Here is a 20,007-nt window from a genome sequence, read left to right as displayed (position 1 = left end):
CCAGACCCCACGTGTGGAGTGCACAGGGTGCTGTGGGGAATTGGGAACTCGCAAGGACTTCAGTGTTGGAGTTTTGAGAGGGCATGGACCAGAGTTCTGTAGTGGGTGCAGGGTGAGTCATGCATGGGTGTGGTCAGATTGCAGGGTAATGAGGGACTTAATCATCTCTGTCTGGCTCTCCACTCCTTCCCCCAGTCCTTTCCAGGCTATCCAGCCTCAGTCTTTCATTGTCTCCCTCCATGCTCTTGTTTCACTGTGCTGCATCTGTACTGCAGCACTTCATGAAACATATCTTCCTTACTCCTCCTGATTCACCGCCTTACTTGACGGAGGCGTTCTGTTGGAGGAGTGGGTCCTCAAGGGCACATCTACAGAAGCCAAAGAAACAATGAACAGAGACAGTATTATGAGTGCACTCACAGTTGTGAATCACAAAAGTTACACACACCTCTTTCTCACTGTCCCTGGGCTAGCATACAGGTTGGCATGAGGCCCAAATATGGTGAGTTTGTGGGGAAGAGAGGTGGCAAGGGTGAACAGGCAAGGAGGTATAAAGGTGGTTTGCAAAGGGGGTCACTACAAGTGGCTAGGGAAACTATTCTGAATATTGGCACCCTTTTCCACATGTTAGAATAATCAAACTCGATATCTCATTCCTGAGGGTAACCCAGAATTCAAGGGTGCATCTCCTGAATACATGCTGCTTCAGACCAGCTCCGTATGCTGCTCATCTGTGTGCCACTCTGGTCCCTGCAGAAATAATTGCCAGGTGGCATGGCAAAGTCTCCTACAGTGGGGGGAGAAATAAGGCAGCTCTACCAAGGAACTTTTGGCAGAGGATTGCAGAATACCTAGAGGAAAGTTTCCTAGAGATCACTGTGGAGGATTCCAGGGACATCCCTGTGTACATTAACAAACTTTTCCACCATGGACTCATTGCATAGCTGCATAGGCTCTGTTGTTAATGTCTGTCCCTTATCCCTCCTCTGCCATATAAAAGAATACATGAGAGTGCACTCTCCTGTCACCATGCGGTATCAAAGCAAAATGAGCACTTACTGGAGCTTGCCTCTCCTGCATCCTGTGCGCCAGAGTTGGAGTGCTGGGACTGGCTAGACCCCTCCAGAGTGGAAAGAGGTTCTGACTTGCCACACAACTGGACGGTCTTGCCATTTGCTCCATATTGTCCTCCAGCTCCACTTCCTCGTCCACCACTTTGTCATTGGGGTTGAATCTGATGACCACTGCCTCCAGTCCCCCTGAAGTATCCATGGGGCTCTTAGCAGTGGAGGTGGTGTTGCTGCTGAGGATGGCATGCAGCTCCTTTTAGAAGCAATGTGTCTTTGGCGCCACACTGGAATGATGGTTGGCCTCCGTTGCCCTCTGGTAGGCCTGCCTCAGCTCCTTGCTATTGGCACAGCACTGCTGCATGTCACTTTCATACCCATTCCCCTGCATGCCACTAGCAATCAGCCCATAGGTATAAAAGTTCCTGTGGCTGGAATGAGGCTGCGACTGCACAGCCTCCTCTCCCCCATAGACTCAGCAGATCCAACAGCTCTGGTGTGCTCCATGCAGGAGAGCGTCTGCTGAGGAAACCCAGAATGGTCAGCCGAGATGCTGTGTGAACTGTGCACGCTGAGCAAACAGAAAGAGGAATTTCAAAACTCCTGGGCCTTTAAATGGAGGAGGGGTGAATACCTGTGTACCTTCAGGGTAGCGGAATTCAAAGTGCTGAACCGAGTGGTCAGGGTGGGCATTGTGGGGTACCTCCTGGAGGTCAATAAGGGCAACATAAGCAAGTGCAATGTCTACACTGATGCTGCGTCACTCTAACTACTTTGCAAAAAGCTCTACGCCGTTCATCAAGGTGGTTTTATGATGTCAGCATAGGAGGGGAGTTACATCAGCGAGAGGAGCATTTCAGTGTGTACTCCTCCATTGTTTGTCAATGAAAGCTGACTTTTGTCGACAAAACTGCGTAGAGTAGACAAGGCCTTAGAAGTATAAGAGAAGGGCTGGAAAACCCAAAACTAGATGGATGGATGTCATACAAAAGGATTTGCTTAGCGGTGGAGTTTCTGAGGAACTGCTTCTAGATCAACTGGAATGGGGAAGAAGAACTCAAAAAGCCAACCCCACATAGATGGTAGTAAGGCTAGAAGAAAAAGATTTGATTTTGTGTTAATAAACTGACATATCCCCTGCATGAAAAGCTAAAAGTGTAAATTTGGAGACAGTGGAGTTACTCCAGATTTACACCATTGTAACCTAGAGCAGAATCTGGCTCATTGACTAGAAACTATTAAAAATATTAAATAACAAGTTTATCTGTCCAGATAGAGAGAAATCCCTTTACCAATACAGAAGAAATTTGGTGTCCTTTCCCTGGTACCTGTGTGTCCATCATTAGGCTTTAAATCTGAGCTTGACTATTTGTCTGCCCTGTAATCTGAGGATATGCCTACACTACAAAATTAGGTCGATCTTATTTAAGTCGACATTGAGCCTCCGATTTAAGCAAGTCAGTTCTGGATGTCCCCACTATACACATTGTGTCGGTGGAGCACATCCTCACTAGCAGGGCTTGCATTGACTCATGAAGCATTGCACTGTGGGTAGCTATCCCACAGTGCATGGAGATGAGTGGAATTTTAGATTTGGCTTGCAATGCCTCATGGGACCAAAACATTTGCGTGGGTGATTATGGGAAAATGGCATTAGCCTCCCATGATACACTTACTTCCCTCCCTCCCTCCCTCCTTCCCTGAAACCAACGGCAAATAAACCAAGCTCTTTTCCCGCCTTTTTCCTGAGCCTCGGTTACCCATGCAAATGCCATAGCACGGCAAGCATGGACCCTGCTCAGCTGTACACTGTTGTTGTGAGCATTACAAACACTTTGCACCTTATTCTGCAACATTTGCTCAGCCGAAGCAGGAGCCACCATGCAGAACAATGTGTTGCCATGCAAGCAGCCCTGCTGGAAGCCATGGAGCGGAGCAATTTGCAGATCCTGGCGACAGTCATGCATCACCTTGACACAGTGGAGCCCCACTTTTGGGCTCGGGAACAAGCACTGACTGGTGGGACTGCACAGTTAGGCAGCTATGGGATGATGAGCGGTGGCTGAAGAACTTTCGAATGCATAAGGCCAATTTCATGGAACTGTGTGAAGAGCTTTCCCCTGCTGTGAAGCGCAGCAATACCTAAATGAGAGCTGCTCTGACAGTTGAGAAGCGAGCGGTGATAGTGTTAGGATATAGATATTCAGGCCTGTCTGCAAAGGCCTGTACTCTAAGAATTTAGGTGTATTCTTATCACTTAGCTAGTTCTAGAGGTATAAAATAATCAAAATCACTATCTGCCTGTGTAAGGGCCTTCTCTCCCCGCGACAGTCTGAGGCCCTGTGTTTAGGCTAAGACCTTTGGCTAAGCTGCAGAGGCAGCCATAAGCTGGGAAGCGACCGGACACCTCCTCACATTCCAAACTAGTCACATTGAAATCAGGTGCTATTGGGCTGTTAGGATACAATCCTGTCCTGATAATGCCTATCGCCTCCAGAGAAAGGGAAGTGCCTAGAAGATGTAAAAGGAAACTTAGTTTGATAGCATCCTGTCTGGCAAGCACTCACTTATCAATAGCTGGGATGTGAAATCCTCATTTCTGTGTTTGTTCTATCACTGCAGTCCCCACTTCCCTATTGTTTGTCTGTATAATCTCTGTCTAGTTCTGTGATTGTTTCTGTCTGCTGTATAATTAATTTTGCTGGGTGTAAACTGATTAAGGTGGTGGGATATAACTGGTTAAATAATCATGTTACAATAAGTTAGGATTGGTTAGTTAAATTTCAGTAAAATGATTGGTTAAGATGTAGCTAAGCAGAACTCAAGTTTTACTATATAGTCAGCAGTCAATCAGGAAGAAATTTTCTTTGTTGTCTCTCAGTATTGGTGAGCATAATAAAAATTAATGGATTGAGGAGAAAAGGCTCTTTATTCATTCAGCACACTGTAGGGGGTATAGTTTACAGGGGAGTACATGCAATGAAGGGAATACCTTGGTAAGGAACAACACACATATAGGGGGTATAGTTTACAGGGGAGTACATGCAATGAAGGGAACACCTTGGTAAGGAACAACACACATAAAGTGTCACATTACTGTGGATCATTGATTAAACTAGTTTTCAAAGCTCAATGTGCTCTTTTTATTGCCCTGGTGTCTGGCTGCTCAAAATTGGCTGCCAGGTGATCTGCCTCCACCCCCACCCCGCCAGAAACTTTTCTCCCTTTGTTTCACAGATATTATGGAGCACACAGCAACAACAATGGGAATATTGCTTTCACTAAGGTCTAACCTAGTAAGCAAACTACACCAGCAGGCTTTTAAACGTCCAAAGGCACAGTCCACCACCATTCTGTACTTGCTCAGCCTATGATTGAACCACTCCTTACTGCTGTCCAGGCTGCCTGTGTATGCCTTCATGAGCCATGGGAGCAATGGGTAGGCTGGCTCTCCTAGGATCATGATTAGCATTTCAACAGCACCAACGGTTATTTCGCAGTCTGGAAAGAAAGTTCCTGCTTGCATCTTTATGAACAGACTGGAGTTCCTAAAGATGCAGGCAGCATGCACCTTTCCCGACCATCCCATGTTGATATTGGTGAAACAGCCCGTTATCCACCAGTGCTTGCAACACCATTGAGAAGTACCCCTTGCAGTTTATGTACTCTTTGGCAACATCGTCTGGTGCCAAGATAGGGATGTGCATTCTGTTTATCGCCCCACCACAGTTAGGGAACTCCATCGCGGCAAAACCATCCACTATGTCCTGCACATTTCCTAGAGTCACTACCCTTCTTAGCAGAAGTCTATTCATGGCCCTGGCAACTTGGATCACAGCAGACCCCACTGTAGATTTACCCACTCCAAATTGATTCCCCACTGACCAGTAGGAGTCTGGTATTGCAAGCTTCCATAGAGCTATCTGTTTGGGGACTTATTCCTTCACCTGCTCACTTCCCTGGTCCTTCTCGCATGAACAGAGAGCAACAATACCCAAAGTCCAAAGGTGCAAACAATTCAATGTTTATTGGGGTGAACTTCCAGCAAGCAATGATTCCAATTTCCTTCCTTAGTGTCCCCCTTCCCAGCTCTGACACCACAGAGCCTTACCTGTGTCCCTGTTCCCATTCCCCCCCTTAGCAAAACATGATTCCAATTCCCCCACCCCCATTCCCTGTTCCCATTCCCCCCTTTCTTCCTGAGGAGCCTTTTCTCCTCAATCCATTAATTTTTATTATGCTCACAAATACTGAGAGACAGCAAAGAAAAGTAAGATAATCTGAGGCTCAGAGGCTGATAACACTCGGGGAGAGGGATGAAACAAGGACAGCTTGCTTACAATTGCACTGCAGTAACAATCAAAGTTGTGGGAATGAGTGCCTTCTGGTCCTTGTACCTTCCCCTGGAATTGAGTACAAGGGATACCAGACTTCCCCCCACCCCCGCAGCCTAGGATTTCTGGGAGAGGAGGATGTGGAACTTGGCAACGACAGCAGCAGGTTCAGCATAGGCTGCAGTGGGCCTCCAGTGTCCAGCTGCCTTTCTTGAACCTCAACCAGACACACCAACATATGTTTGCTCCCTCATAATCTGCACCATCTTGTCCTGCATGTCACGCTCGTGTTCCCTGCATACTCTCCTGTCCTCACTGTCCTTGTGCAGGCTGTTGGACTGTGCAATCCTGTGCTGAGCTCCATTTTGTCACTCTCTGAGGTGAGCACTAACTCATTGGACATGTCCTCCCGAGTTTTCTTTTTCCACCTTCTAATCTGGGAAAGCCTCTGTCCCAGCGTAGAGGATGTGCCTATGGACAAGGTTTCATCTGCAAAGAATGCAAAGCACAAGGGTAGCATTGACAGTGCATACATTGTTTCTGGTGCAAGGTTAATTCTTTTTATAAAAGAAACACCCCTCAATGCACTTCCCTGCAAGCCACAACATAATCACAACCGCTGGCTATTGCAAGAGTCGGTTTGCTACTCCAGCCATAGTGAGTAAGGCCACGAGGCATTGGCGAGAGGTCTTGTGCTGCAGATTTTGTGAAGACATCCCTGGGCTCAGTGGTTCCAAGCTCAGAAAAGCCCCCTTTCCCATAGCAACCTGGATGGTGCTTGAGGATAAGCACAAGCATAAAGCCCCACAAATAGTTTGATTGTTGGAAAAGCGGAACCGGGTTGGGGTGGAAGGGAGACAAACAGGAAGCATGGCCCCCCCCTTTTATAAATACTGGCTGCAATACAGGCTGATCCCTTCCAACCACAACCAGGGCACGCTCGGGAAAGTGTGGTTGTGTGACCCAGAATTCACCAAACGGGGTGGATTACTTGTTGAATTGTTTGCGGTTTAAGGGCTAGCATTTAAAACTTCCCCCATTTCTCCTAGGTGACCCTATGCGATATCACTCTCCTGAGGGTTACAGCGGCAGAAAGGGAGCAGATGCTGCAATCCTCTGGGTACAGACCTGGTCCTTATGCTGCAATGCTGTGTGCTGCAATGATGCCAGCAGAGTTAATACTGCAGTGGCGTGGGAAAGTGTTTTACCGTGGTGGACAAAATAAGGCAGCCCTTCCCAGAAACCTGCAAAGGTTTGCAGAGTCCCTCCATGAAACCTTCCTCGAGATCTCCAGGGAGGATTCCCGGGCCACCCCCAGGCACATAAATAGTCTTTTTTAGAGAGCACCCTCTGCATAGCTGGAGTGGCCGCCGATAACTACTATCCCAATTTTTTAATTCAGATTCAACATTAAAAATAATAGCATGTAACCCCTCCAGTTTGATTGAAAATGTGTACGCCCCAGAGGTGCGTTCCCAGGCATCATGCTCTGCAGACAATTGGTCCTGTGAGGGATGGGCTCCAGAGTTTAAAAAAGTTATTGGCTGTCAGGGAGAATGGATCTTCTGCTTGCTTGCCTCACATTCTCCTCCTCTCCCTCTTCTTCAACAGTGTCCTCTTCATTGTTGCCCAAGGTCGCCCGGGGCTCCTGGGACGTATCCACAGAGCATTTTGGGGTAGTGGTGGGGTTGGCGTCTAGAATCGCATGCAACTCCTCATAGAAATGGCATGTCTGTGGCCCAGAACCAGAGTGACTGTTTGCCTCCCTTGTCTTCTGGTTCGCTTGCCGAAGCTCCTTTATTTTCACACGGCACTGCTGTGTGTCTCTGGTGTAGGCAGCCCTTCTCCCCCATGCCCTACATGATTTTGGCATAGATGTCAGCATTTCTTCTGCTGGTTCTGCCTGCACAGACTCTTCTCCCCACACAGCAATAAGATCCACTACCTCCTGTGTGCTCCATGCTGGAGCACGTTTGCGGCCTTGAGCATCCATGGTCAGCTGTGCTGACAAGCTGCTCTCTATGCCAAACAAACAGGAAATGAAAATTCAAAAGTTCCCGGGACTTTAACAGGAGGGCAGCTGTTTCCTGTGTACCTGGCTGAAGTGCAGTGCTCTCCAGAGCAGCCACAGTGGAGCACTATGCGACATCTCCTGGAGGCCAATTCATTCTAATTACACAGCGCAGTGTCTACACTATCCCCATGTTGACGTGTGGATGTCGACTGAAGCACTGAGCCTCTCGTGGAGGTGAAGTACGGAAGTTGACTTTACAAGCCCTTTAGGTTGGCGGAAGAGACTTAGTAGTGTAGACACATACATTATTAACTCGACCTAACGCAGCATATGTTAACCTAACTTTATAGTGTAGAGCAGGCCTGAGTCTTAGAAGGTGTAACTGCCAAGGGAGACAACTGGAGATCTCCCGGGATCCGTGCTGGCTTCATGCCTATTATTGATCCGGTTTGAAGTGACAGTGCATATTTCTATATTAATTATGGCTATCTATTGTTTGTATGCATCTCAGATGTTATTAGAACTATCATTGCCATTCTTATTCACAGTAATATTTTTGGTGAACAGCAGCCCAGATATAATATATGTGTGGTGGCTACAGCTGTATGAGTTTCTTTGATAATAAGAGCAGAAGGCATTTTAAAAGATGGGAAAAAGCAGTCTGGCTAAATTTGCTGGTATTTTTGTTCATGTTGACTCCACTTTAATATTTTTCATCAGGCCCCCTCAAGCCCTTTCTCTAGAAATAAACAGGGATTTTAATTTTCTTAAAGTCCTTTTTAATCTATGCTTCATTTTTCTTCCTCAATAACTTATCCTATATAGTTATCAAGGGAGAAATTCAGTCCTGTCTAGGGGGCCAACATCATGTTAATGCTATTTTGTGGTTTTAAGTGGGACTTAAATGGTACATAGGCCTTACGGTGGACCTCTGCAGAATAGTGATTTAATTCAATTTTCTTACAATTATATTAATGCAGTGGGTTGGGTTGAACAGGTTAACACCTCAACAATATGAAGAATAAAGAACCTTATCTGGCACCTTGCATTTCTATATTACAACAGAGTCATTAATTGTGTGGTTGCATACTACAGTACTTCTCAGATTATAGCGTACCATAATACAATTTTTTCTGCAACCTTAGATGCAGGTGTATCTGAGATCCTGGAATCAACAAATTAAAAATTTCATTGTAATATTGTGGTGTTTGAGAAACAGTTTGTGATCTCATGGTTAAAGTCTGTACCAGACTGCACATCAACGAGAACTGACGTAGGATTTGACATTAATTCTCAACATTGACATTTCCTGACTTTTGAGTGGTTCTGACAATTCTGAGGCTCAGCCCCTGAGCATTTCACTTTAATGTTTTATTAACATAGAGCTTTTACACTTAATTCACAGGTTTTGTTAAGGAAAATAAGAAGGTGAGGGGTTTACATGGAAATTAGCATCAGAGCTTCCACGTAACAACAGACTTAAGCTTCCCAAGAGTTCTGGGCCTGTGGCATTTAGGAATTCTGCAGGAGAGAGATGCAAAGAGCTCCTTTCCTGCAGTGAAGGTAAGCTCCTATACTCTACAGGGCTAGGCCTCCCAAGAGTTCAGTTCTTGTGAAGCATCCAAGTACCACAGGTCCAGAGTTTCAGTCCTATGAAGTTCCTAAATTGTGCTGGACCAGATTTTTGCACCTAAGGTCCTACAGAATTGAAGAGCATTACAGGACCGATCCTCACCAGAGCTCTAGCTTTGTTGAGCTACTGTGCTTGTGACATTCCAGGGTGCAATCCAGAGCAGTGAGTTATTAGTTTTCAAATATCTCACACGACATACTTTGTACAAAGATTATTACAATAGTGTGTAGGGTGTGAATACAGGGGTGCACTCAGTCACACCTCCCCCCTTACAAAGCTGCAGGAGGGTTAGCCACTGGCTGACGCAGAGGCAGCAGGTCAAGGGTGTCTGCCATCATGCTCTCTTTTCCCTGTATATGCACAATTTCCATATCATATTCCTGGAGTGTTAGACTCCATCGCAGTAATTTGGAATGGGAGCAGTGATGAGCTGCCAAAATCTTAACAGGTTCCCTCCTCACCTCATGAGGGGGTTGTTGCCCACCCCTGCCCCCCAGGACTCCTGCCCCATCCAACCCCCCTGCGTTCCTTGATGCCGCCCCCCCAGGACCCTTGCGCCATCCTCCCCCATCCCCTGACTGCCCCCAGAACTGGGCAGGAGGGTCTTGTGGGCCACCTAGTGAGTGCTCACCCCACCCCTAAGAGCCAGAGGCACCTGTTGGGGGGGGCGAGGTGGGGAGTCCTGGAGTGCTTACCGGGGCAGCTCCCAGGAAGCATCCGGCAGGTCCCTCTGGCTTCTAGGGGCGGGGGAGCGTAGCTATGGAGGAAGCAGGGGGAGTGGCCGCTCCTCCACTGATCACATCAAAAGTGGCGCTTTAGGTGCTTACTCCCTGGGTCCCAGGGTTGGTGGGAACAGCCACTGTTGGCGGCCCCTGGCAGCTGGTGCTGCTGCCCCCCCACATCCCCCAAGCAGCAAACCCCACCCGAAGGCATCTCCCCAGCAGTGACCCCCTCCCCCAAGATTTAGTCGGGGTATTTATAGTATAAGTCATGGACAGATCATAGGCCCTAAGCCTCCCTCCCTCCCCCCCACAGCTGGAGGAGCCCCAACAGAACCGCCCGCCCACTCCAGCTGCCCCGGGGCCACCAGCCAGCCTGCACCAGCTGGCCCAGTACCAGCCCACCCGCCCTACCCACCCCGAGCCCTGGGGCTCTGGCTGGCCCACCTCAGCTGTGCCGGCCTCCCCGACCCCAGGCCGCCTGTCAGCCCACCCCAGCTATGCCAGCTGCCCCAACCCCTGGGCTGCCAGCCGGTCTGAGCACTGGCCTGACTCCCGGGCCGCCAGTCAGCCCGAGCACCAGCCCAAGCCACCTAAGGCTGCTGGCTGAATCCCAAGCTCCAGGACACCGGCCTGAGCTGAGCCCCCGACGGCTTCAGGGGAGGAGGGACCGAGGGCGGGGCCTTGGGCGGAGTATGGGTGGGGCCACAGCCTGGGATATCGGAGGTTTAGCTTCCCCTAGCCTATTATACCCACTGCCCATGTGTTTAACAAAGGAGAAATAATAATAATTAATACAATAAAAAGTTTCATTTTCTCCAGCAAGTAATTCTTGTCTCTCAAATGGTAACAATGTAGTTCTAACGAAGTAGAAAGGTTTCAAAGGTGATGCTTCTTATTGTGAAATATTTGTGGGGCATGTTGTGGGCAGTTATAGCTGTATCTTTTTAACTAAAAGTTCAGGGGACTAAACTGACTGTTCTCCATTAGTCTGATTACACAAAACGAAAGGCTCCCATTCAGTGGTGAGCTGGAGCTGGTTCGCACCGGTTCACTAGAACCGGTTGTTAAATTTAGAAGCCCTTTTAGAACCGGTTGTTCTGCGAGGGAGAACCGGTTCTAAAAGGGCTTCAAAATTTAACCGGCAAAAAGTGGTGCCTTAGGCCTCCTCCCCTGAACGCGCCGCCCTGCCCTGCTTCTCCGCCCCCCCCCCCAGGCTTCCCGCGAATCAGCTGTTTGCGCAAGAAGCTGGGGGGGGCTGAGAAGCAGGCCATGGCTTCCCGCTCAGGCCCAGGGAGGCGGAGGTGAGCTGGGGCGTGGGGTGCTTGGGTGGTCCCTGGGGCCAGCAGTCCAAGCAGTGGCCAGTGCAGCTGGCCCCTGGGCCACTCCAGCAGCAGCCGGTGCGTCTAGCTGTGGGGCTGCCCAAGAAGCTGGCTGCAGAGCTGCTCCAGCAGTAACCGGTAGGGCTCTCCCTGGGGCCATGTGAGCAGGTGGCCCTGGGGTCAGCCACACTGGCTGCTGTAGAAGTCACGGAGGTCATGGAAAGTCACAGAATCCGTGACTTTTGCAACCTCCATGAAAGACACGGGCCCTATGTATAAGTTATACTAGCAAAAGCACTTTTTTGCCCATATAAGCTGTGTCTGCATTAGGGTTGGGTGCCAGTATAGTGTTACCAGAAAACCTTTTCTATTGAAGACCTGGCCATAGGCTCCAAACTTGCAAACACTCACACGTGAATAACTTTACACATGTGAGTAGCCCCTTTGACTTCAATGAAACTACACAAATGCTAAAAATTAAGTTTGTTCGTAAGTATTCGCATGATGAGGGCCTAAATATAACAGGCAAAGAGATGACAAGACACATTCAGAGACTAGGGGAAGTGATCCAATGTGACATTTTCAAATCTCAATTAATCCTTTTCTTCTACAGTGTTGGAATATAGAGGGCAATTGAGCTGATTTTTAAAAGGGTCTTCAGAGGAGATCCTGGCAATTATAGGTTGGTGAGTCTAATTTCAGCACCTAGCACATTGGTAGATACTACAATAAAGAACAGAATAATCAGACACATAGATAATGTGTTATGTTGGGGAAGAGTCTACATAACTTTGTAAAGAGAAGTGATGCCTCACCCATCTATTAGGATTTCTGAGAGTGTCAACAAGCATGTGGATAAGGGTGATTCAGTCAATACAGTTTTCAGAGTAGCAGCCGTGTTAGTCTGTATTCGCAAAAACAAAAGGAGTACTTGTGGCACCTTAGAGACTAACAAATTTATTAGAGCATAAGCTTTTGTGAGCTACAGCTCACTTCATCAGATGCATTTGGTGGAAAAAACATCCGATGAAGTGGGCTGTAGCTCACGAAAGCTTATGCTCTAATAAATTTGTTAGTCTCTAAGGTGCCACAAGTACTCCTTTTCTTTTAGTCAATACAGTGTACTTGGCTTTTCAGAAAGCCTTTGACAAGGACCTTCACCAGACTTACAAAATTAAGTAGCTGTTCCATCCCTCGCCAAACGCCATTCCTGCTTCCACGGATTTTTCCTACCCCCCATTCCATCCTTGCCAAACACCATTCCTGTCTGCCACGGAACCTTCCCATCCCCCATCAAACGCCATTCCCGGCTCCATGCATCCTTCCTACCCCCCCGTTCCATCATTGCCAAACATCATTCCTGTCTGCCACGGAACCTTCCCATCCCCCATTCCATTTCCGGCTCCACGGATCCTTCCTACCCCCCCATTGCATCCCCCACCAAACGCCATTCCCGTCTGTCATGGAACCTTCCCATGTCCATGGAACCTTCCCCCTCCCCTGGCCCAATGAAACCTCCCCCCTCCCCTGAAACCTTCCCATCCCCATTTCACTCCTTGCCGAATGCTATTCCCACCTGCCATAGAACCTTCCCCCGTTCCCAGGCCCAATGGAACCTTCCCCTCCCCAGGCCCCCCCTTCGCATAAAATCTCCCCCCCCGCCCATGGAACCTTCCCCCTCCCTTCCCCCGTTCCCAGGCCCAATGGAACCTTCCCCTCCCCAGGCCCCCCCCTTCGCATAAAATCTCCCCCCCCGCCCATGGAACCTTCCCCCTTCCTTCCCCCGTTCCCAGGCCCAATGGAACCTTCCCCTCCCCAGGCCCCCCCCTTCGCATAAAATCTCCCCCCCCCGCCAATGGAACCTTCCCCCGTTCCCAGGCCCAATGGAACCTTCCCCTCCCCAAGCCCCCCCTTCGCATAAAATCTCCCCCCCCGCCCAATGGAACCTTCCCCCGTTCCCAGGCCCCCCCTTCGCATAAAATCTCCCCCCCCGCCCAATGGAACCTTCCCCCGTTCCCAGGCCCCCCCTTCGCATAAAATCTCCCCCCCCCGCCAATGGAACCTTCCCCTCCCCAGGCCCCCCCTTCGCATAAAATCTCCCCCCCGCCAATGGAACCTTCCCCCGTTCCCAGGCCCAATGGAACCTTCCCCTCCCCAAGCCCCCCCTTCGCATAAAATCTCCCCCCCCCGCCCAATGGAACCTTCCCCTCCCCAGGCCCCCCCCTTCGCATAAAATCTCCCCCCCCCGCCAATGGAACCTTCCCCCGTTCCCAGGCCCAATGGAACCTTCCCCTCCCCAAGCCCCCCCTTCGCATAAAATCTCCCCCCCCCCGCCCAATGGAACCTTCCCCTCCCCAGGCCCCCCCCTTCGCATAAAATCTCCCCCCCCCCGCCAATGGAACCTTCCCCCGTTCCCAGGCCCAATGGAACCTTCCCCTCCCCAAGCCCCCCCCTTCGCATAAATCTCCCCCCCCCGCCCAATGGAACCTTCCCCTCCCCCGGCCCCCCCCTTCGCATAAAATCTCCCCCCCCCCCCGGCCATGGAACCTTCCTGGAGCTTTCCCATCCTCCCTCGCGGCTGCGCGGAGCCCTCCAGCTTCACGTGCCCCGCGCTCACTCCGGTGCCGCCCTGGGCCCGGCCCAGTCCCTGCGGCAGGCCCCGCCCCTCTCCTCCCTCCGCCCCGCCCCCTTCCCGGGTCTGGGCAGGCCGCTCCCGCCGCCATTTTGGAGCGAGCGAGCCTGTGGTGGCCGAGCCCTGAGGCCCGGCGCTCGGTGACAGCGCAGCCCGGCCGGGGAGCGAGACGCTGCCAGGCCCGGGGACGTGTCCCATGTCCGCGGCCTCGCCGGCCTCTGCAGCCCAGGGAGCAGCGGGAGCGGAGCCTCGGGCCCGCCGCCGCCGCCGGGGAAGGCCGGGCCCGGAGCAGGTGAGACCCGCGGCTGGGGCTGCCTCCGGCTCTCTGCGGCCGAGCCCCTGCGGGCGGCCCCCCGAGCCCCGCCGCTGAGCCCGCCCCGCTGAGCCCCCCGGCCGCGGAGCTGTCTGAGCGCCCCGGCGGTGTCTGGCCCCCCCGACGCTCCTGAGCCCTCGCGGAAGTGCCTGGGCCCCCTCCCCAGGTGTCTTTCCCCCGGGATGTGCCTCCCTTCGTGAGCCTCCCCTGAGCTGTCTGAGCCCCCCCGGTCGAGCTGCCTGTGCCCCTTGGATGTCCCGGCCATCCTGAGGCCCCCCCACATCCAAGGTGTCTGTCCCCCCAGAGGGGTCTGAGCCATCCTGAGCCCTCCCCCCCCCAGCTTCTAATGAGAGTCTTGAGCCCCCCCTCCCCCAGGTGTCTGAGTCCGGCCCATGGTGTCTGCCCCTTTTGGATGTGTCTGCCTTCCCCAGCTCCCCCGCCCCAGATGTGTCTGAGCCCCCCTCAGATAAGCCTGTGCCTCTGGATGTGCCTGCCTGCCTCCCCCCCCCCCCCGACATCCCTGAGCCCCTTCCCCTGGATGCGTCAGCCCCACTGCTTGCCTCCCTGTGACACCCTGAGCTCTGGAGGTGTCTGCTCGCCTGCCCCCCTGCCTGCCCCACCGTGACACTCCTAGGCTCCCCTCAGTGTGTATGCCCCCGAGTTCCCCCCGAATGTCTATCCCCCAGCCTACCTTCCTGCAACTCCTGTGACCCCTCCTCCCCCAAATGTGTCTGCCTCCACAGCACACCCCGATCCTCCCTAGCTATGTCAGCCTCCTGACCTGCCCACCTGGATATGCCCACCTCTCCCAGATCCCTCCTACCCCCTGGATCTGTCAGCCCGCTGCGCCCCCCCACCCGCCCCACACGTTCTCAGCACAGTGTCTGCCTCCCACTTGCAACACCACTGACTCTTCCTGGATGTGTCAGGCCCCCAACCTGCCACCCTATGACACTCTGAGCCCTAGATGTGTCTGCTTGCCAGGTCCCCAGAATCTGACAGTATTTTTCTTCCATCCCTAGCTGAAAGGCACATATCTTCCCTGAAGGGGTTCCAGTCTGTGGATGCTGGGGAGGCCTAGTGTCTTGAAAGGCCTCTCTTTCTGCCTCCCCCTTCTCCTGTCCTGAGGATCCTGATCCCCAGCCTCAGCCCCAACAATATGCCTCCTCCTGTGCATTCTTTCTGCCACACCATCCTGCTTTTCCCTTGGGCTTTTTAGCTGTATTAGCTGCTCCTTTGATCCTTCACAAGTTTTGCTTATCTCAAGTTCACAGCCTAGATTTCATCTTTCAGAAGAACTTCCCAAGGCAAAGTATTCTCGCCCCCAATATTTGAGGGTGCATAATAAAAGATCTATATTGCTTTACTACATCCTGTAGATTTGTCCCTTTGAACAGAAATCAGTTTTTTAATGACTGAAACTCGCTCTTAATCGTCAAACCACAATTAACTACATGCTGCTAAATTGTTTTTGTTACTGTTTTATTTTAAAAAGAGCCAGCTGGTTCAGAAATTCGAAGTACTTTTAATTATGAAATTCCTTTTTTAGGGGTCTTATTTTATCAGAAGTTTTGGGTCTTTCTTTATTCTTTTAATATAGGATTTGGGTGAATAATTCTAAGTTTCAGGGTCTCGTTGTATAAAGAGTTTGTTTAAATTTCACTTTCTTCTTGTATTGGAGACGTTGAAACTTGCTTTTCTGGGCGTCTGTAACAGGCGGTGAGGAAGAGTGAGAGAGAATATTACAGCCTAGCCTTTTCTGAGTCATTCATAACAGTTGGCTAAACACTGAAACTGGCAGAGGAGATCATGTTGGCAAGGTCATGTGGAGTCCATGGTCAGTTTGATTAGGAGGAATGAGTGACTTTGAATCTGTATGGCCTAGATTTGAATTAGGGAAGCCATTGGGCTTTGGTACATATTGTACATGTGAAATAACAGTAATACACTGCTTCTATGATTATATAGAAATTGTGGTGGGAATTGTAGCAAGTCCATTTGTGACTTCAGCCTTGGAACTTTCTTGCAGGAAGATTGTATTTCTTGACAGATCTAGTGAAAGCTTCTTTCTTGATTTGAAGGTCTTGTTTCGTACTAGCTAGAGAAAATTAGGAAGTGAAAAAGGAGAAATTAAGACAAGTTTAAAAGGCTTTGAGGTATTTTTCATAATCTTGAAATATTGTATTCATTTTGTTAATGTAGTAAAAGTTGAAACTGAAGCTTATTTCCTTAGTGAAACCTTTTCCCTCTCAAGAAGGGAGAAAATTTGTGTTGCATATTTAGGCCACAGTCCTGTAATAAATTATGTGTGTGCTTGAAGTTAAGCATGTGAGTAAACATTTGCAGACCTGGGGTCTTATTAGGGTAGTTTGTCTGAGTTATAGAAAAAAATGGATAAAAATCTCTGATTTTTTTGCCAACGTTTTTCTTGCGACTCTTGTGATTTAAAAAAAAAACAACCCCAAACTATCATGGCAACTTTGGCTGTCTTAGTGGTGGCAATTTGTGGTGGTGATATAGTAATTTACATAGCAACTGATTGTGATACCATGTCAAATTGACATAAGTTTTGGAATGTGGAAAAGAAGCAGATAAGGATCATGTCTTCATTGAAACATCCCTAATAATAAACATTGGTGCATCAGAATGGCGGAAGATTGGATATGAGCAGAATTGTTTTGAAGTTGACTGTTTTTTTCCATGTTTCTGGTGTGTTGGATTTTTTCCTCATGACTACTGTACTTTATTGTTGTAGAATATGATGATTCATATTCAAAAGTTAGATAGTTGGTGGGGCTTTTGTTTGGGGACCCAAGACAGTATCTGGCCTGAATTACGGGAAGTCTTATTAGGCATCGAAGAAACTTTTTAGTGAAGGGAGAGCCTGTAACAGAAGGGATAGGCTCCACTTTAACCAACAGAGAAACAGACTGCTGGCATAGAAAACTTGTAATATTTTGGGGGAGTCACTAATAAGTGGGGGAGCCTAATAAGATTTCCCGTGATTCAGGCCAGGATGCTGTCTTGGGTCCCCAAACAGAAGCCCCATCAGCTATTTAATTTTTGAATATGTATTACTTTAGGAAAAGTTAAGAGCAGCCATCATTACTTGTTTAGGGGCATAGTTTCTGCCCTTTTGTGGTCCCTGTGAGAAGAGAGCAGAAAATACCCTCAGGTCCCCCCAGCTGAGGATTCCTCTGGCAGAGAGATGCCCCAAGTGAATATAGAGCTGGCAAAGACACCTCTTTTCCTGCATCGTGTGGTGCATCGGTTGCATTGGGTGAGGAACTAGCTGGCATGAGTTGCACACCAGCTTTCCCCAGCTCTTGTAAACTGTTCTAACTTGGGCTAAGAGAGGGAATCACATGGTTCTGTACCTATTCTCTTCCCTTCTGATGGCTGTGTGTGGGAGGGGAGTCATCCTTTCTATGGATTGCTCTGTGTTCAGGCATAGCCAGTCGAGTACTACCTTGCTGTTCCTGGAGTGCTCGCAGTCTGGCAGGTAAGCATGCAATAAACCCAACCAGAACTTCTCACCTTCCCTGGTGATGCAGCAGGTGGCGAGTGGGAGATCTGCGGAGCAGCTTCACCAGGGAATGGAGAGCATCTGCTTAGAGCTCTCCTGGCTCTCGCTGTTGTGGAAGCTAAGCTCTTTTACATTCTATCCATAATGACTGGGCTGATTAAAACACATTCAAAACCGGCAGGTCATGGCTCAGGGAAAACATTAAAAATTCATAGTTAACTATACATTTTCTTAACACAATTGAAGCCTCAAGAGCCATGGATGGGACACTACTCTATTTATTGATGTGAGAAGCTTAACACAAATAGGTGAACTAGAATGTTTGTTTGAAAATGGAAGAGGATCTTGATATTATAGGCACTTCTGAAACATGGTAGAATGCCAGCATCCTGGGGGTGCTTGTGTATAAACTATATAAGACGGACAGATTGAGTCAAAGAGCTGGGAGAGTAGTACTATAACTAAAAGATTCCATATAATTTTCTAAGATGAAATTTCTGAGTGAAGAGACTTGGAGGGATACAAATTCCAAGTCATAAGAATACAAATATACTCGCAGAGTTTCTCTACCAGTCTCTAAATCAGGAATTTGAAAGATTGTTGAATGCTGAGAGCTCTCAGAGCAAATACAGCTGAATTAATGAGTGACTTCAGCTATCTGTATAAACTAATCAAATGTTTGAGACGCATTTTAAAATATAGTTTGTGCGCATCTTACCCTTAACAGGGGTCTCCTCCTTATTCTGTGGAGAGGGCAGAGTTCTGTATTTGATTATGGTCTGTGGGCTAGGTTACAAACGTAAGACAACATGCTACCCTTCTCTCCATGGTGAATCTTTCTTTGATATCAGTAGATTTAAACAAAGATCAAGGACAGTATATGGCCCCTAGGGGATAACTGAATTTCTAGTTATTATTATTATTATTATTATTATTTAAATGCCTTGGTTTTTTTTCAATATCACTTAACAGGAAAAGATGCAATCTTTTATGACCACCACTCTAAGCCTCTTGTTTCTCTTTCTTCCTTATTGCCCCTTCCCTGTCTTTGTGTGTCCTCCTTTCTTCCCTCTGCAGTTCCCCCTGCCATAGGCTTCTCTCTTCCATTTGACCTGCTAAAATAATCAGCAATGAAATAGTTAATGTTGACATAACATGTTGTCATAAGGCTTTAGAATTAACACCTTAGTGAGAGATGGAAGTTGACACACACAGCAGTTGTTTCAGGCATTGTCTGTTTGCAGACTCTGGAAGACATCACTGTATCGGTTACATTCACTCCACAAAAAGAAAAGGAGTACTTGTGGCACCTTGGAGACTAACAAAATTATTTGAGCATAAGCTTTCGTGAGCTACAGTTCACTTCATCGAATGTAGCTCACGAAAGCTTATGCTTAAATAAATTTGTTAGTTTCTAAGGTGCCACAAGTACTCCTTTTCTTTTTGTGAATACAGACTAACACGGCTGCTACTTTGAAACCTGTCATTCACTCCACAGTTGAAGATGATCTTTCAAAACCAGGGATAGAACCAAAACTAAAAACAAACAAACCCCCAAACAGATTTTTCAGAATTTGAGTTTGTCGTGCAGACCACATAAATGCATTAAAAGGCCAGATCTGGCCTGCAGGCTGGGAATTTGACACAATTGCCTTAAACGATTGCTCTTTTGAATAGTTAGTTTTACAAACAAGAGAACCTACTCTAATGTTAGTCCTAAGTAATGCACAAGTTGGTGCACGAAGTAACTCTAGTAGAAACACTACATAGCCATGAATAGAGTATAACTAAGGTCAACATCTGTTTGGGAGGGATTATACCAAAAATGAAGTGTGCGGGGAGTTGAGAAAAATGAAGATGCTAGTTCAAAAGAACCTGAAGTGAAAAATAAGGAAATCAAAATCTTTAGTCTGAGCATGGAGATGGTAGACAGCTGTTGACAACTAACTAGTATTGTCTCACTGGTTCCTTGTGCTCCCCTGTCATTGTTGTACCTATTCTCTCTCATTTTATACTTAGATAATAAGCTCTTTGTGGCAGGGCCATCTCCGTGTTGTGTTTGTAGAGGGCCTAGTACAATGGGCCCTGATCCATGACTGGGGTTCCCAGGTGAACTGCAATACAAATAATAAGTGATAATCTTAGGCAGTCATGAACTCATCCATACCCCTACACAAAAAGGAAACAGGAAGGCAAGAGAAAAGAACATTATGGTTAAGTGGCAAAGTTCAGTAGGTTATTTAAGCCATACGGATAGGGCTTGAAAAATCTACTGGGCTGTGCAAATAGGAAGCTTTTTCAAGCAAGCACTATTAGATTCTATGGAAGTTAAGCTTTTATTATGAAACAAAACAAAACTGAGTTTCTAACCTTTATGGTTGCAAGCAAGCAAGCAAACAACCCACCCTTTCAAACATGAAACAAAAGTAACCTGTGGAGTGCTGTCT

The 20,007-nt window shown here is 48.5% G+C and overlaps 1 protein-coding gene and 1 long non-coding RNA gene across 5 annotated transcripts in view; one reads left to right on the top strand and one right to left on the bottom strand.

Moving 5' to 3' along the window:
* The first annotated feature begins 13,725 nt into the window (after window positions 1-13,725).
* The window catches only part of PPP6R2 (protein phosphatase 6 regulatory subunit 2), a 171,016-nt gene continuing 164,734 nt past the window's right edge, over window positions 13,726-20,007 (top strand). For 2 of the 4 annotated variants that reach the window (XM_043500019.1, XM_043500016.1), the window contains exon 1: window positions 13,777-14,013. The gene's annotated coding sequence lies outside the window, so the exon portion shown is untranslated. Of the gene's footprint in view, window positions 14,014-20,007 lie in introns of all 4 variants that reach the window. The other 2 variants (XM_038396566.2, XM_043500025.1) reach the window with 2 other exon arrangements.
* Window positions 15,520-20,007, bottom strand: part of LOC122457076 — a 33,039-nt gene continuing 28,551 nt past the window's right edge. Inside the window, exon 3 of the long non-coding RNA XR_006276385.1 lies at window positions 15,520-18,675. This is a non-coding gene — a long non-coding RNA (uncharacterized LOC122457076). The remainder of the gene's footprint in view (window positions 18,676-20,007) is intronic.

This window comes from Dermochelys coriacea, chromosome 1, assembly GCF_009764565.3.
Source record: "Dermochelys coriacea isolate rDerCor1 chromosome 1, rDerCor1.pri.v4, whole genome shotgun sequence".
In the NCBI taxonomy this organism is placed as follows: domain Eukaryota; kingdom Metazoa; phylum Chordata; order Testudines; family Dermochelyidae; genus Dermochelys; species Dermochelys coriacea.
This window is presented reverse-complemented; position numbering and strand designations above follow the sequence as displayed.